This window comes from Syzygium oleosum, unplaced genomic scaffold (assembly GCF_021117445.2).
Source record: "Syzygium oleosum isolate NSW1041296 unplaced genomic scaffold, Sole_v2.1 Sole_v2.27, whole genome shotgun sequence".
Taxonomy (NCBI): domain Eukaryota; kingdom Viridiplantae; phylum Streptophyta; class Magnoliopsida; order Myrtales; family Myrtaceae; genus Syzygium; species Syzygium oleosum.
In genome coordinates this window covers 4,177,636-4,195,421 of record NW_026607511.1, presented here as the reverse complement: position 1 = coordinate 4,195,421, position 17,786 = coordinate 4,177,636, and positions in this window count along the sequence as shown.

Here is a 17,786-nt window from a genome sequence, read left to right as displayed (position 1 = left end):
ATGGAACAAGCTCAAACAAGACTAACCTAGGACCGATATACGTAGAATAGTGCCCCAACCAAGGTTTAGAGGAATCATTTACTAAACCGTTCAAACTAAGAGCGTCAACACGGCATGGATGACACAACGGCGAGCAGTGAGCGGCTTGACTCGGTCCGGCACGGACAGCACGGTGAGCTGCTGGCACAATAGTGGTGATAGACGGCGGTGATGGAGCTAGCAAGCGGTGGAGGTGATGGTGGCCGGTGATGGTGGTGGCATGAGTGGGGGAGAGAAGAGAGGAAGAGGAAGAGAGAAATGAGAGTGAGTGTGAGTGAGAAATGAGTCTCACCTTAAGTGTTCTTGCAAGGGAGAGAGAGAGAGAGATCAATAATTCACTTGCACTCATGACCCTAAGCTTAGGCTAGCCTAGCCTTTAAAAATATCTCCATCAAATCTACTTATTGCAAGGCAAGAGCACAAGCGAGAAGCTTAGGGGAAATCAAATCCTAGAAGCTAACCAAGTGGGCCATCTTTTACTTTCTTCCCCCAAAAGTGGTGCCCAAGCTTGCTAGGATAAAACCAAAATTTGTCTCCTCTCCATCAAGGCTTCTAGAAGGTGAATTTAAATTAAAACTATAGGTTAATCAATCATGGGGCACCAATCATGCACATTTTGTCTTAATGTGCAATCATCCAAAAATCAACCAATTCAAATACGGGCTATAAGGATTTACCCTCTTGATTAGCGCCAAAACGAGGCCGGTTAAGTCCAATGGTACTTAATTAATCGGCATTGGATTGAGGATGTCACAACTCTTCTCCCCTTAAAAAAATTTCGTCCTCGAAATTTGCAGAATCACTTAATTCCTCAAATAGATGCGGGTGTTGACGTTTCGTCGTTTCTTCACTTTCCCAGGTTGCCCCCTTTGTTCCATGATGTTGACAAATGACCTTGACTAAGGGAATGACCTTATTGCATAGCATTTGCTCCTTCCTATCTGCGATCCGCACTGACCTTTTCACATACGATACTTTGTCGTTCACGTCGATCTCTTCAAAACTAAGCACATGTGCCGGATCGGGTTCATAGTTCCTTAGCATGGACACGTGAAACACATTGTGAACCTGAGTAAATCTAGGCGGCAATGCTAGTCGATAGGCCAAAATCCCTATTTGTTTTAAAATCTCGAAAGGTGCAACGTACCTGGGGCTCAGCTTTCCTTTCTTGCCAAAGGGTGACGTTCCTCTTATAGGTGACATATTAAGAAAGACGCGATCACCTACCTGAAATTCTAAGGGTCTACATCATTTATCCACGTAACATTTATGACGGTTCTTGGCAATCTTAAGTCTCTCTTCGATAATCTTAATTGCGTCTATTGACTACTGGACTAACGAACTGTTCGGCTACGAATGAATGCGTGGCTCCCGTATCAAAGAGTGCATAAGCAGCATGTTCCTACAAGGAGACCGTACCTAAGATCACGGCATGAGAGTCCTTCACCTCCTTTCTAGTCACAGCATGCACTCTTCCTTGTGCTAGGGGTTGAACGGGGTGGTTCTGCGGTGTGGTTCCGGCTTGCTGTCCCATGTGCAGCGGTTGAGGTCGCATCCACGAATCTTCAACCCACAAAACTCATTCCAAAAGGTCCAAACTAATATGCAATAGCCACTTGAACATAAAAAGCACACATGATAGAACGAGCACAAACAAGACTAACCTAGGACCGATATACGTAGAATAGCGCCCTAGCCAAGGTTTAGAAGAACCACTTACTAAATCGTTCAAACTACGAGCGTCAACACGGCACGAATGACACGATTGCAAGCGGCTCGGCTCAGTGCAGCATGGACATCATGGCGAGCGGCTGGCACAGCGGTGGTGATGGTCGACGGTGATGGAGGTGGCGAGCAGTGGGGGTGATGGTGGCCGGTGATGGTAGTAGCGTGAGTGAGGGAGAGAAGAGAGGGAGAGGAAGAGAGAAATGAGAGTCTTATCACCTTAAGTGTTCTTGCAAGGTAGAGAGAGAGACCAATAATTCACTTGCACTCATGACCCCAAGCTTAGGCTAGCCTAGCCTTTAAAAATATCTCTATCAAATCTAATTATTGCAAGGCAAGAGCACAAGTTAGAAGCTTAGGGGAAATCAAATCCTAGAAGCTAACCAAGTGGGTCCTCTTCTCCTTTCCTCCCCCGAAAGTGGTGCCCAAGCTTGCTAGGATAAGACCAAAATTTGTCTTTTCTCCATCAAGGTTTCTAGAAGGTGAATTTAAATGAAAACTATAGGTTAATCAATCATGGGGCACCAACCATGCACATATTGTCTTAATATAAAACCATCCAAAAATCAACCAATTCAAATGTGGGCTATAAGGATTTACCCTCTTGATTAGCGCCAAAACGAGGCCTATTAAGTCCAATGATACTTAATTAATTAGCATCGGATTGAGAATGTCGCAACTCTTCCCCCTTAAAAAAATTTCGTCCTCGAAATTTGCAGAATCACTTAATTCCTCAAATAGATGCGGGTGTTGACGTTTCGTCATCTCTTCACTTTCCCAGGTCGCCCCCTCTATTCCATCATGTTGCCAAATGACCTTGACCAAGGGAATGACCTTATTGCGTAGCATTTGCTCCTTGCTATCACGATCCGCACTGGCCTTTTCACGTACGATACTCTGTCGTTCATGTCGATCTCTTCAAAACTAAGAACATATGCCAAATCGGGTTCATACTTCTTTAGCATGGACACGTGAAACACATTGTGAGCCTGAGTAAGTCTAGGCGGCAATGCTTGCCGATAGGCCAAAATCCCTATTCATTTTAAAATCTCGAAAGGTGCAATGTACCTGGGGCTCAACTTTCTTTTCTTGCCAAAGCGTGACGTTCCTCTCATAGATGACACCTTAAGGAAGACGTGATCACCTACATGAAATTCTAAGGGTCTATGCCATTTATCTGCATAACTTTTTTGACAGTTCTAAGCAGTCTTAAGTCTCTCTCTCATTATCTTAACTGCGTCCATTGATTGCTGGACTAATGAATTGTTCAGCTACGAATGAATGCGTAGCTCCAGTATCAAAGAGTATATAAGCAGCATGTTCCTGCAAGGAGACCATACTTGAGATGATGGCATGAGAGTCCTTCGCCTCCTTTCTAGTCACAGCGTGCACTCTTCCTTGTGCTAGGGGTCAAACGGGATGGTTTTGCGATGTGGTTCTGGCTTGCTTTCCCACGTGCTGCGGTTAAGGTCGCATCCCTTTTGATTGGTGTGGGTAGTATGTCACCTGATGGCCTTGCTAGCCACACCCGAAACATGCTCCAGTCTTGGTGGGGCGCGGGGTCATTTCATGTTGCTTTCCACAAAATCAGCATAAGCCATTCGGGGAGTACACCGGCTTTCCAATGCCATTCTTATTGTTGGGAGGGATGAAGTGTCTTTCCCTGGTCATCGGCCTCTTCTCGAACCGATGATTTTCTTGGGTAGAAGAATACCGTGATCCAGACGCGGTTGCCCATTCCGACAAATCTCTTTTTATTAGTTGGGCCCGCTTGTGCAGCTCGTTGTAATCCTTCAAGTTCAGGAGCACCAACTGACTTCGGATTTGTGGCTTTAGACCATCCCGGTACCTCCTTGCTTTGTCTACTAGATCCTCGATCATTCTGGGCATGTATTTTGACAGCTCCGCAAATTTGGCCTCATTTTGATCGACTGACAGATGATTCTAGCAAAATCGCAGGAATTCTGCCATCTTCTGCTCATGTGCGCACTCAGAAAAGTACTTTCCGCTGAATGCTTCAACAAAGGCATCCCAGGTTGGGACTGTGCCTACAGGAAAAATCCTTCCTTGGGTGGCCTCCCACCAATTACTAGCATTACTCTGCAGTTGGTATACCACCGGTGTTACCTTGTCTTCCTCTAAGCAGCTTAGGAGTGCAAAAGCTTTCTCCAGTTCCTTGACCCATAAGGTCACTGCCTTGGGATCACCCGTCCCAACAAACTTTGACGACTTCAGCTTATAGGAACTGTTCAAACAGCTTGTGCATTTGTTGCCCACAATTCCCATTTCCAGCTAACGGGACATCATTGGGAGTGGCGGCAGCAGTAGCCTAATTCTGAGCCTACTGTCCCATCAAATTTCCCATTGTTTCCAGGGCTTGCGTAATCCTATCCAGTCGATGATCCTCTTGTGCCCTTCCCTTTCCACTTGCTTGGATCTGGGTTGCCCTTCCTCTAGGGGCCCTTGGTTCTGGGTTACTCATTTTACAGGAGTTCTAGTGGAAAGCTCACTCTACAATCCCAACAAAAGGTCAATACCCAATTAAGAAAACAATCAACACTCACAAGCACGAGGTGTTCCTAACTAACTATCTCAAAAATCCCAACGCACCTTATCACTCCAGGTAATGATCATGCTCTAATACCAAATCGACGGGGTTGTCATGCCCCGAGCCCTATCCATCGAGCCCCGGGCGCGCGACAACGCCCTTCTTATGGTCATTTAATTGTGACGTTCCAAGAGGCGTCGCCGATCTATCATATTATCTAACAATTAAGCACATGCGGAAGTGAATTCAAAATCACCCAACCATGACAACAACAACCACAACAACAACAATGGAGATAGCATAGGAAATACATTCACAAAAGCATGCTTCATATATATATATATATATATATATATATATATATGCATTGTTAACAATCGGGCGTTAACAAAATACAAACTTGTAACTACAAGCCTTCTTCCGATTCAAACAAAAGGGGCCGGGGTTAATCCTAGCTCCTCTAATTATGAGGGCGACTACAAAAAAGAACATGGCTTCCTCCATGTCTAGGTCCATGGGGACATAAAAAAAAACAATACGCGTATCCATTCTAGGGGCCTGAAAAGGGTTAAGCAATGACACACGAGTAAAACTCAATAAGTAGAACCTCTAAGCCTCGAGTAGGATGAAACCTTGCCTTGAAAACATGCCAAACACAATCCAATAGTTACACACGAATACTTACCTCACATCGGCACATACAATTCACTCAAATAATCACACGTGAACGACTGCAATCATTCTTCATGCGAAATTGCACACACTTAACTTATAAACCTTCCTTGTAAAGATGGACACACGCAAGAGGGCATACAACGTTGGTTTTCTCATAATCCCATAATTATGAGACAACACGAAGCTTGTATTGCACCAAACAATCACATGAGCACATAGTAATCAAGAACACTTCATATCACATAAATCATGTGCAATGCATCCACACATGTTCCGATTATTACAATCGCTCAGGGCCACAACCAACACTCACATCGGTCGTAATCGGGCAACGTCCTGCCCCATCAGGCACGGCTTTGTCAATCGACCTCACTCAAGATGGCATTCAATTAAGAGCTTCGTTCCGACGTCCATCGCGAATGGCAACCAAAATCTATCGGGCATTATCCCTCGCAATCATACAAGTACAGAACCATTAATGTGATTAAGTAAGCATATCAATCACTCAAGCCAATTATTATCTTCCACTTAGGCCAATGCAAGAGTGTTTCATGCTCATGCACTTAGAACATCTAAATTCCAAACACATAAAAATGTACTAAAGTAATCACACGTGAAAGAAAATAGTGCATCCTTGAAATTGGGTAAAATCTAGGTAGTTTTACATAGTAACAGAAATCCCTTCAAAATAAATATTAAATGAACTTCAAAAATTCTACATTTTGGATATGTCACAGAAAAAACCTTGATAAACATTTCTCATGAAGATCACAAAACCCAGTTCAATCTATAATCATGTTTTTTTGTCACTTGAAGTCAAACCCAAATCAACTCATTTGAACATACTACTCGGTCCTCAAAATACATCTCTTTCATCACCTGAATCACCTTAAAAAGCCTCCGAAGTTTTATATGTCATAGAAAGAAAAGTCCTTAATAACTTTTGTGAAGGAATCTTGTTGAAATTAGATCTGGAAAAACTTATAAAAATTAGAAAACACAAGAAGGTCAAAGAAACAGGATTTTAGGGCAGTTTAAACACGGTTTGAAGATGAGCTTTCGTGCAACCCAAATGACCTCCAAAAATTCCAAATTTAAAATATGTTAAACTTTAAGATGTGAAGAACAACTTTTTGTGGAGAACATAAGTTTAGATTCGGCCCAGAAGAGTCTCTACAAAAATAGTAACCGAAGAGGTACAGTAACAACAAATATGGTTTTCAAACCAAACTTCCAAGATTCAAGCTCTAGCTCATACCCACGAATCTTCAACCCACAAAACTCATTCCAAAGGTCCAAACCAACATGCAACAACCACTTGAACATCAAAAGCACACATGATGGAACAAGCTCAAACAAAACTAACCTAGGATCGATATACATAGAATAGCGCCCTAGCCAAGGTTTAGAGGAACCACTTACTAAACCGTTCAAACTACGAGCGTCAGCATGGCACGGATGACACAGCGGTGAGCAGTGAACGGCTCGGCTCGGCGCGGCATGGATAGCACGGTGAGCGACTAGCACAGCAATGGTGATGGCCGGCGGTGATGGAGGTGGCGAGTGGTGGGGGTGATGGTGGCCGGTGATGGTGGTGGCATGAGTGAGGGAGAGAAGAGAGGGAGAGGAAGAGAGAAATGAGAGAAATGAGAGTGAGTGTGCGTGAGAAATGAGAGTGTTATCACCTTAAGTGTTCAAGCAAGGGAGAGAGAGGGAGATCAATAATTCACTTGCACTCATGATCCTAAGCTTAGAATAGCCTAGCCTTTAAAAATATCTCCATCAAATCTAATTATTACAAGGCAAGAGCACAAACTAGAAGTTTAGGGGAAATCAAATCCTAGAAGCTAACCAAGTGGGCCCTCTTCTCCTTTCTTTCCCCAAAAGTGGCACCCAAGCTTGCTAGGATAAGAGCAAAATTTGTCTCCTCTCCATCAAGGCTTCTAGAAGGTGAATTTAAATGAAAACTATAGGTTAATCAATCATAGAGTACCAATCATGCACATATTGTCTTAATGTGCAATTATCCAAAAATCAACCAATTCAAATGAGGGCGGGAAGGATTTAACCTCTTGATTAGCGCCAAAACGACGCCTGTTAAGTCCAATGATACTTAATTAATCGGTGTCGGATTGAGGATGTCACACAAACTACTTGTCGGTATTTGTTTATAAAACAAACAAATAAGGCATTTTCGTAATATCACATAGGAAAGAAAGAAAAGTTTTGTTCTCTTTATAAGTTAAAGTGTTATTTACTATTGTAAAAGGAGAAAAATGGGTGAGTGGGCTAGACCTGTGACATTCTGAAATTTACCCATTTGGAATTTATGAAATGGTTGGTTTTATGAACGTACTTGTAGTTAGTTTTTGCCCGGAACTGATCATTCCTGGGATACTAACCTTTAGGGAAAGGCTAATTAGGGACTTAAATTCGCGCGACTAAAGAAAATTTGATCGCGAACCGATTTTCGACCATAAAATCGTCGAGGTGACATTTTAAGCCAATGTAGGCCGATCTTAGGATAGTTATGGGCCGATTCATCACTGTCATACGAGTGGATCGCGGGTAATTCCATTTGATCACAAAATGAATTGACGAACGATCCAGAACCTACACCGAACGATCGTGCCCAACGGAACTAGCGATCGATCCTCGCGATTACATGACAACCGAAGTCGTCACGAACCGAATGAACTTGCACGTGACTTGATTTATTATCAGTCACGGGTCGAATATGCAAATTTCCCCAAAAGCCATCCGTTAGTTTGAGAAACGCTCGAGTTACGTTAAATAAAATGCAATTATTAATTAGAGATCAAATTGGACATCGGAAAATTAGGAAGTCACGACGGGACGTTAGGACGACGTTGTGGTTGGAACGTACAGCTTTGGATTTTCCCGAATCCTTCAAAAAAATTCAATTTCGGCAAGAAAATAGGAAAGTGACCATTTTACTCTTGGAGGTTTATAAAGGGCAAGTGTTAGAGGGGAAGGGCATTTTGGTTATTTTGCCCTAACTTTTAGAATGGACAATTTTGCCCTTGGAATTTTATGAAATTTCCAAATTGCCCTTGGATATTTTTGGAAAAGATTCGATCTTGGCCGTCGATCTCAAGATAAAAACGAATCTCGGCCGTCGATTGGATTTGTGAGAGAAGGGCAAGATGGTCATTTGCCAAAAAGTGGTCAAAGTTGGACTATTTAAACCTAGTCTCTCTCTCTCTCTCTCCTCAATCTCTCCTTCCCATCTCATTCGGCCCCCTCTCTCCCCCTCACGTCGATCGCCTCCCCTTTGGCCGCCGTCCGCCGTCCAGCCGCCATCCGCCGTCCGGCCACCGTACCGCCGCGCCACCGCCGTCCCACCGCCGAACCAAGTCCCCCACCGCCTCACGCCACCACCACCGTCCCCTCTCCCTCTCGGTTCACTCTCTCTCTCTCCTGTGGCCGTGGACAGCCAGCCCAAGCCGAGCAAGCCGCCGTTCGCCGCCGCACGCCGTCGAGCAGTCCGCCGCTTGGCGGCCGTTGTTGGAACGCCGTCCAACCACTCCGTTGCGCTCTAGCCGAGTTAGCCTAGAGTTCGGGTAAGTTCAATCTAAATCCTATTTAGTATATCGGGTAATTTCGGACCCGTTTAGACACGGATTAGTATAGTTTTAGGGGCGGAATTGGTTAGCGGGCCTTAGAAACAAATTTGGCGAATTTTTGTGGAAATTTAGAGGCCGAGTATATGCTGGAAATTGTAGTTCGGTACATAGATTGGGTAATTGGATCTGGCTCGTAATTGTGTGAAAATGTCGTGAAGGACTGGAATTGATTCGCCGTAGTTTGGATGTGGAAAAATGGCAATTTGTGTGTTGATTGCGTGTTTGTAATGTGGCTGAGTTGTGGTGATGAAATTGGGTGCAATTGTGTGCATGTATTTAATGCTCGAGTGTGTGCACGTGTGAGAATGGGATCGGGCTGAGGCATGTTAAGCTCGGGTCGCGATCATGTAAGCCTTTCGCATTTGGTGAGGGCTGAGGAAAGTGTGAGAATGGGGTCGGGCCGAGGCATTTCAAGCTCGGGTCGCAATCACGTAGGCATGTCGCATTTGGTGCGGGCTGTGGAAAGAAAGCGAGAATGGGATCAGACCGAGGCGTGTTATGCTCGGGGCGCGATCATGTAGGCCTGAGGCGTGTTTACGTGGGCCGAGGAAAGTGATTGAGAATGAGACGTGCGGTATGGCAAGTGAAAGTGAAATCAGGCCTGAGGAGTGTTTACGCGGGTCGCGATGAGAAGGTGTAAGCCTGAGGCGTGTTTACGCGGGCTGAGAAAGTGATTGAGCATGAGATGGTATGACGAGGCAAGTTTAATGAAAAAGACGTGATGGTGTGTGATCGAGTGTGGAATGTGGGCTAGAAACGTGGTGTGATCGATGTGTGTTTTGGCATGGAAATGAGTGTGGTTTGGGAAGTGCGTGTGGTTCGAGGTGCATGTGGTTTGAAATGTGTGTGAGATTTTAATGTTGTGATTGTGAACTAATGTGCAGGCTGGGTATGCCAAGAGTGTGTGATTGTGTGGAGGTGGTTGCGTGTATTGATTGATTGTGTGTCTGAACTTGTCTGGAATACGTGGTAGTCTAGATAGGGTTTAGGTTGCAACTTATTGAGAAGTGTCTCGTGGTTGTTTCAACAAAACCATTTCAGAGTACCCGCCCGAGCCATGAACCTCCCGCCACTACTGCCGCAGCGTTTTGGGATCCCCATGCACACCGACCATGAGGTCGTAGAGTATCATGTAGGTGATAATCATACCTAGGTTAAGCATACTTCAGTGGTGTGGGTAGATATAGGGCTACCCCTCTGGCAGGCTCATACATATACGGCCTGGATGTTTAGGGACGGGATGGATGAGTTCGGACCCATCCTAGGATTTGATGTACCCTTTGATGGAGTAGGGGACTGGGATTCGATGGCTGTATCTCCTCCCGACGGGGAGATGACTAGTTTGGAAGCTAGTCTAGCTTAGTCAGGGCACCATCACGTCCCTGTAGCGCTCGAGCCAACAGTAGCAGTGCCGGATCCTGAGCCGAAGGAGTTGCAGGCCGGGTATAATCCGATGAACGTAGATCTCAGTGGGATACCCAAGGTAGGACCAGAGGATGAGTATGAGGAGGATCCCGGAGACGATCCCGAAGATAAGCCCGAGGACGAGCCAGTGGATGAGCCGGGGGACGAGCTCGCAGAGGAGCCAAAGGAGGATAGGGAGGAGTCAAATGAGGAGGATCAGGTTGAGGTTCAGCCAGAGTCAGGGGATGAGGATTAGCCGATTGAGATTGAGGCTGACTCAGAGTCATTGGATGAGCATGTGCCCGAGAAGGATTCAGACGAGGAAGACGAGGAGAGCGAGTCCGAGTGGACGTCCTCCAGAGGGCGTAAGGGTTAGCTATGAGGATGAGGTAGATTTTTGGAGAGTCCCATTTTTGGTATAGGCTTACCCAGGCTATCGATCCTTTTTGTACGTCGGTGGTTTGTAGTTAGTAGTTTGGTGTGCTTGTATGTTTTATGGTTTTGTAAATTGCGGTAGGGTATAAGTTCGTTTGTAAATGGATGTTGTATATGCATATATTGAGGTATAGTTATGGTTGGTGGTTTAGCGATTTATTTCTTCCTGGTGTTCTCCAAAATTTTATTGTCCGGGTTTAATTGATTGTTCCGCCGCGATTAAACTCTGATGGGATTGTTTGGGTCGGCGACGTTTCCTAGGACATCGCACTGATTCGACTGGAGAGAGGGATGACGCGTGCTCGATGGGATTTGGGGCGTGACATCCCCTGTTGTATTGGTATCAGAGCAAGGACAGCTCGATTTAGTCGGTCGAAGTTTGGAGTGATAAGGAGTGGAGACCCTAGGATAGCTATAGTTGACTAGGGAGACCTTAGTGAGCCATAGATGTGCCTAGTGCTACACGTATTTCCAGACTGTTTGTTGTGATTGCTGGTTGAATTGAATGCTCTAATGGTTGAGTGCAGGTGCGTCTGGACTTGAGGGATGTGTTCGAACCTCATTGATTGTGATTGGTGTTGTGGTAGTGATCGATTGCCTGCTAAGTGGATTATTGTTATAATTCACTACCCTAGGACTAAACTGGCTTAGTCGGCCTAGGTCTCTAATTCATGTATGGAATTATAGCGGGTAGTAGAGTGATAGTATTGTGACGATGAGTAGCGAAGGAAGAGGCATAGGACGAGGAACAGGAAGAGGTATAAGAAGCAATGCAGGAAGAGGAACAAGAGGTCGAGGTCGTGCTCGAGCTAGAGTTGTAGAGGACCTCGGAATGGATGCTAGAACGGTAGAGGATCTGGGAGTTGATGCTGGAGCTGCAGTGAACCCCAGAGTTGATGTTAGGGCTGCAGCGGATCCCAGAGTGGATGGAATTTTAAGGGTCCTTGAGGAAGTTGGGACCTTGATGGGCAGGCAGACTCAGGAGTGAGATGCCACTATTGCCCAGGCTGTTGAGGCTGCAATAGCCGCTGCCATCAATGGTAATAATGGAGAGCAAGGATAGCAGCAAGTGAATGCGAATCGACTGATGCATCAGCTAGTCGAGCAGTTTTTGAAATTAAAACCCCCTAAGTTTGATGGTAGAGGTGATCTGGAAGCCGCATCGCTTTGGGTAGAGGAGTTGGAAAAAGCTTTTGAGGTATTGGGGTGTACGGATGAGGAGAAAGTAATGTTAGCGGCGTATCAATTGCAAGGGAATGCAAATGATTGATGGAAAGCCACTGGAGGAAGAGTGTTTCCGGCTGGTACCACCCAGACTTGGGCGATGTTTGTGGAGACCTTTAATGGTAAGTGTTTCTCTGAGAGTGCCCGAGAACAGAAGTTGGCGGAGTTCATGAGGCTTCGCCAAGGGCGGAGGACAGTGGACCAGTATGAGGCTGAGTTCACTAGGTTATCTAAGTTTGCCCCTAGAATGGTGGAGGACCCGATGGATAGGGCTAGGAGGTTTCGGGATGGACTGAAGCCGGACCTCCGTCGTCAGATGATATCGCTGAATTTAAGGGATTACAATGAGATTTATGAGCGAGCCTAGACGATTGAGCGTGATTTGACGGATAGGGCTACCGCTTCTAGGTCGAGGTTTACCCCGGCTAGGGACAACCGCCACTTCAGAAAGAAACCGATGGCGGGAAATCGGTGCTTTATCCCACCCATTAAGAAGAATATCGGGAAGCCGAAATCACTTGAAATTGTGTTATGTGTTAATACCCCATTGGATGATAAAGTGTTAATTTCGTTAGGGTGTCCGGATTGCAAGATTGTGATTGGTGATAGGGAGGAAAGGATAGACCTAGCGGTCTTAGTGATGTTTGACTTTGATGTGATAGTGGGTATGGATTGGTTGACCAAGCAGAGGGTAGTAATGGATTGTAGTAGCAGGGTGATCTAATTTAATCCGATTGGACATCCGGAATTCAAATTTGTAGGAAATCGAGGAGGAACCTCGATCCCATTGACTTCGTCGCTAGAAATGATGAAATTGTTGGACGAAGGATGTAAAGGATTTCTAGCGACTGTCTTGGACTCGACGGCTGAGGAGCCGAGGCTAGAGGATATAGCCGCGGTGCGCGATTATCTCGATGTCTTTCCTCAGGAATTGCCGGGATTGCCACTAGAAAGGGAAGTAGAGTTTGTGTTTGAATTGGCCCCTGGGACTGAGCCAATTTCTAAGGCACCTTATAGAATGTCATTGTCGGAATTAAAGGAGTTAAAGGTGCAAATGCATAAGTTATTGGACAGAGGATTTATTCGTCCAAGTGCGTCTCCATGGGGAGCGCCAGTTCTATTTGTAAGGAAGAAATATGGGTCGTTGAGGTTGTGTATTGATTATCGACAATTGAATTAGGTGACGATTAAGAATAAGTATCCTCTGCCAAGGATAGATGATTTGTTTGATCAATTGCAAGGGGCTTCGGTATTTTCTAAGATTGATATGAGAACGGGATATCACCAGTTGAGGATTAGAAAAGAGGATATACCGAAAACGGCATTCAGAACGAGATATGGGCATTACGAGTTTACAATAATGCCGTTTGGATTGACGAATGCCCATGCTGCGTTTATGGACTTAATGAACCGAGTGTTCAAGGAGTTTTTAGACCAACTTGTCATAGTTTTCATAGACGACATATTGGTGTACTCGAAGAGCCCAGAGGAGCATGAGTTCCATCTGAGTAGAGTTTTACAGACTTTAAGAGAGAACGCACTGTATGCTAAGTTTAGCAAGTGTGAATTCTGGCTCAATCGAGTAGCATTTCTTGGACACGTGATCTCTGGGGAAGAAATCTCAGTAGATCTAATGAAGATTGAGGCTGTAATGAAGTGGCCGAGGCCAATGACGGTAACTGAGGTTTGAAGCTTTTTGGGATTGGCCGGATATTATCGACGCTTTGTAGAAGGGTTTTCGACAATAGCAACACCGTTGACACATTTGTTGAAAAAAGAAACGAGGTTTGAATGGACCGATAAATACGAAAGGAGTTTTCAGAAATTAAAGCATAAGCTAACGACGGCACCGGTGTTGACTATTCCGTCAAGACCCAGAGGTTATGAGATTTATAGTGATGCGTCGTTGAAAGGATTGGGGTGTTTGCTCATGCAAAATGGACGAGTAGTAGCTTATGCGTCAAGACAGTTAAGGCCGCATGAGTCGAACTACCCGACGCATGATTTGGAGTTAGCAGCAATAGTGTTCGCCCTGAAGATTTGGCGACACTATTTATTCGGGGAGAAATTTCAAATTTATACCGACCATCAAAGCCTCAAGTACTTGTTTTCTCAAAAGGAATTGAATATGAGGCAATGTCGTTGGATGGAATTGTTGAAGGACTATGACTGTGATATTTTATATCACCCCGGAAAGGCGAACCGGGTAGCGGATGCATTGAGTAGGAAATCAAGCATCGCGCACTTGATGGTCAAAGAATCGATTTTGTTGGAAAAGGTGCGAGACTCGGAGTTTAGATTTGAAGTAAGTCAAGTCTCGAGCCTGTTAGCCACGCTAAGAGTTGAACCGGAAATTCAATCTAAGGTTAAAGCTTTACAGTCTACGGACCAGGAAGTTCGGAAGATTATAGAGATGGATGCTATTAAGAGGAAACTAGACTTTCAAGTGTCCGAGGATGGGATCTTGAGGTTCCGAGGACGATTATATGTGCCTGACGATGCGGAACTGAAGGAAGAAATCTTGGCAAAAGCGCATCGTAGTAGTTATAGCATCTACCCCGGTAGTATGAAGATGTATCAGAATCTGAGGCAGTACTATTGGTGGAACGGTATGAAGGTAAACATCGCTAAGCACGTGGCTAAGTGCCTGACGTGCCAACAAGTGAAAGCGCAACATTGTAAACCTGGAGGATTGTTGCGACCCTTGTAGATCCCAGAATGGAAATGGGAACATATTACCATGGATTTTGTAATGGGATTACCAAGGAGCCAAAAGGGCTATGACTCTATTTGGGTGATAGTCGATAGATCGACTAAGTCGGGACACTTTTTGGCAGTGCGAAAGGACTTCGCATTAGATCAATATGCTGAATTATATGTGCAACAGATCGTTTGATTGCACAGGGTGCCAATGACGATTACGTCAGACCGTGATCCTAGGTTTACCGTCAATTTTTGGAAAAGTCTGCAGACGACATTGGGATCGAAGTTGCAGTTTAGTACTGCGTATCATTCGAAAACGGATGGCCAGTCTAAAAGGACAATTTAGACTCTAGAGGACATGCTCCGGGCATGCGTGATAGATTTTCAGGGCAAGTGGAAAGAACAATTGCCCTTAGTGGAATTCGCGTATAACAACAGTTTTCAGCAGAGTATTGGAATGGCGCCGTTCGAAGAGCTATATGGTAGGGCTTGTAGGACGCCCGTCTGTTGGGACGAAGTGGGAGAAAGGAGTATAACTGGACCAGAACTAGTCCAACAGTCGGTTGAAGCGGTTAAGATTATACGCGAAAGGCTGAAAACAGCGCAAAGCCGTCAAAAGAGTTATGCAGACAGGAGGCGTAGATCTTTAGAATTTTAGGTAGGGGATCACGTGTTCCTTAAGGTATCGCCCATGAGAGGATTGTCCCGATTTGGCAAAAAGGGAAAGTTGAGTCCTAGGTACGTGGGATCATTTGAGGTATTAGAAAGAATTGGAGAATTAGCTTATCACTTTGCTTTACCGCCGAATTTGTCGCAAGTGCATAATGTGTTCCACGTATCGATGCTAAGGAAATATGAACCGGACCCAACTCATGTGCTGAACTACGAGGAAATAGAAGTTGACGACCGGGTGTCGTATATTGAAAGACCAATAAGGATCGAGGATCGGAAAGAACGAGTTTTAAGGAACAAGACGATCCCTATGATCAAGGTAGTGTGGGAACATCACGGGATGGAAGGCGCGACTTGGGAAAGTGAGGAGTTAATGCAATGTCAATACCCCCATTTATTTGAGTAGGTAAGTTGGATTGTAAATTTCAAGGACGAAATTTTTGTAAGGGGGAAAGAGTTGTGACATCTTGAAATTTGCCCATTTGAGATTTATGAAATGCTTGGTTTTATGAACGTACTTGTAGTTAGTTCTCGCCCAGAACTAATCATTCCTAGGATACTAACCTTTAGGGAAAGGCTAATTAGGGACTTAAATTCGCGCGACTAAAGAAAATTTGATCGTGTACCAACTTTCGACCATAAAATCGTCGATGTGACATTTTGAGCCAATGTAGGCCGATCTTAGGATAGTTATGGGCCGATTCGTCACTGTCATACGGGTGGATCGCGGGTGATTCCGTTTGACCACGAAATGAATTGACGAACGATCCAGAACCTATACCGAACGATCGTGCCCAACGAAACTAGCGATCGATTCTCGCGATTACATGACAACTAAAGTCGTCACGAACCGAATGAACTTGCACGTGACTTGATTTATTATCAATCACGGGTCGAATATGCGAATTTCCCCAAAAGCCGCCCGTTAGTTTGAGAAACGCTTGAGTTACGTTAAATAAAATGCAATTATTAATTAGAGATCAAATTGGGCATCGGAAAATTAGGAAGTCACGACGGGACATTAGGACGACGTTGTGGTTGGAATGTACATCTTTGGATTTTCCCGAATTCTTCAAAAAAATTCAATTTTGGCAAGAAAATGGGAAAGTGACCATTTTACCCTTGGAGGTATATTTGATTGACCTAGATATGTTAGTAATACATTATATATCTTCATTATCTTTATTGTAACTAAAAAACCATGTCTTATTCTAACTACAAAATCAAAAGACACTTGCTCCTAGCCCACCGCCCCTTTGACAAGTGAAGTTCTGCGTACCCGTTCTCGTTCCACGTTCCAGGCTTTTGCTCTGTGTGTGCCGGGATGTTCAGAAAATCTTGGAAAACTTGCACAAGTGGTCCCTATATAATTATCCATCTTTCATTTTGGTCCTCGGGAACTTTTGTAATTTCCCCCAAAAAAAAATCATGGATCCCGAAACTGTCCCCGAGTATATGTTACTTCTCTTTGACAAGCAAGGTGGTAAATAGCGACGGGGACAAGAACATCCATGGACAACGATGAGTCTTGCCTGTGTCATGCATAGATAGAAATCACTAGTAGAATTTAAGGTTTTGGTTGGAAGACCTTGGTTGGATCTTTTCTTGAAACTCAGCCTCACACTAATAGTGTTCTGAGTACCGGAAAGTCAAGATGTTATATGCGCGGAAAAGACTGAAGTCGTCGCCACTGCTAATCGGCATGGGCAACTCTGAAATTGGAAGCTAGATTATAGGATAAGGACACAAGTGGTAATGAACCAAACTAGGCCATATGATGTCTCAGCTCTCATTGATTGACTAAAACTCGCGCTAATAGTGTTCTGAGTACAAGAAAGTCAAGATTTTATATGCGGAAAAGACTAAAGTCGTTGCCACAACTAAAACGCTTGGGCAATTCAGACATTGGAAGGTGGATTATAAGATGGGGACACAAGTGATTGTGAACCAAACTACGCCACAATGATGTTTCAGCCCACATTTACTGACTGAAACTCGCACTAATAGTGTTCCGAGTACCAGAAAGTCAAGGTTTTATATGCGCGGAAAAGACTGGAGTCGTCGCCACTACTAATCGGCATGGGCAACTCAGTGGAAGGTAGATGATAGGATAAGGAGACAAGTGGTAATGAACCAAACTTGGCCATGTGATGTCTCAGCTCTCATTGACTGATTGAAGCTCGCGCTAATAATGTTCTGAGTACAAGAAAGTCAATATTTTATATGCGCAGAAAAGACTAAAGTCGTTGCCACTACTAAAAGGCACGGGGCAATTCAGACATTGGAAGGCGGATTATAAGATGGGGACACAAGTGATTATTAACCAAACAACGCCACAATGATGTTTCAGCCCGCATTTACTGACTGAAAGTCGCACTAATAGTGTTCCAAGTACTAGAAAGTCAAGATTTTAAACGCGCGAAAAGACTGGAGTCGTGGCCACTACTAATTGGGGATGAGATTGATGGGCTGGCTTTACTGGAATTCAAGGCCCAAATAGCCGATCCTGGTGGGGCTTTGAGCTCTTGGAATGATTCAAACCACTTATGCAAGTGGTACGGTGTCACATGCGGCCGTAGGCACCGAAAAATCACTGTGTTGGACCTCCACTTCAAGAACCTGACTAGGATTGTGCTGCCCCATATAGGTAACCTGAGCTTTTTGAAGGAAGTCTATCTACAGAACAATAGTTTCCGCTCCGAAATTTCCTCGCA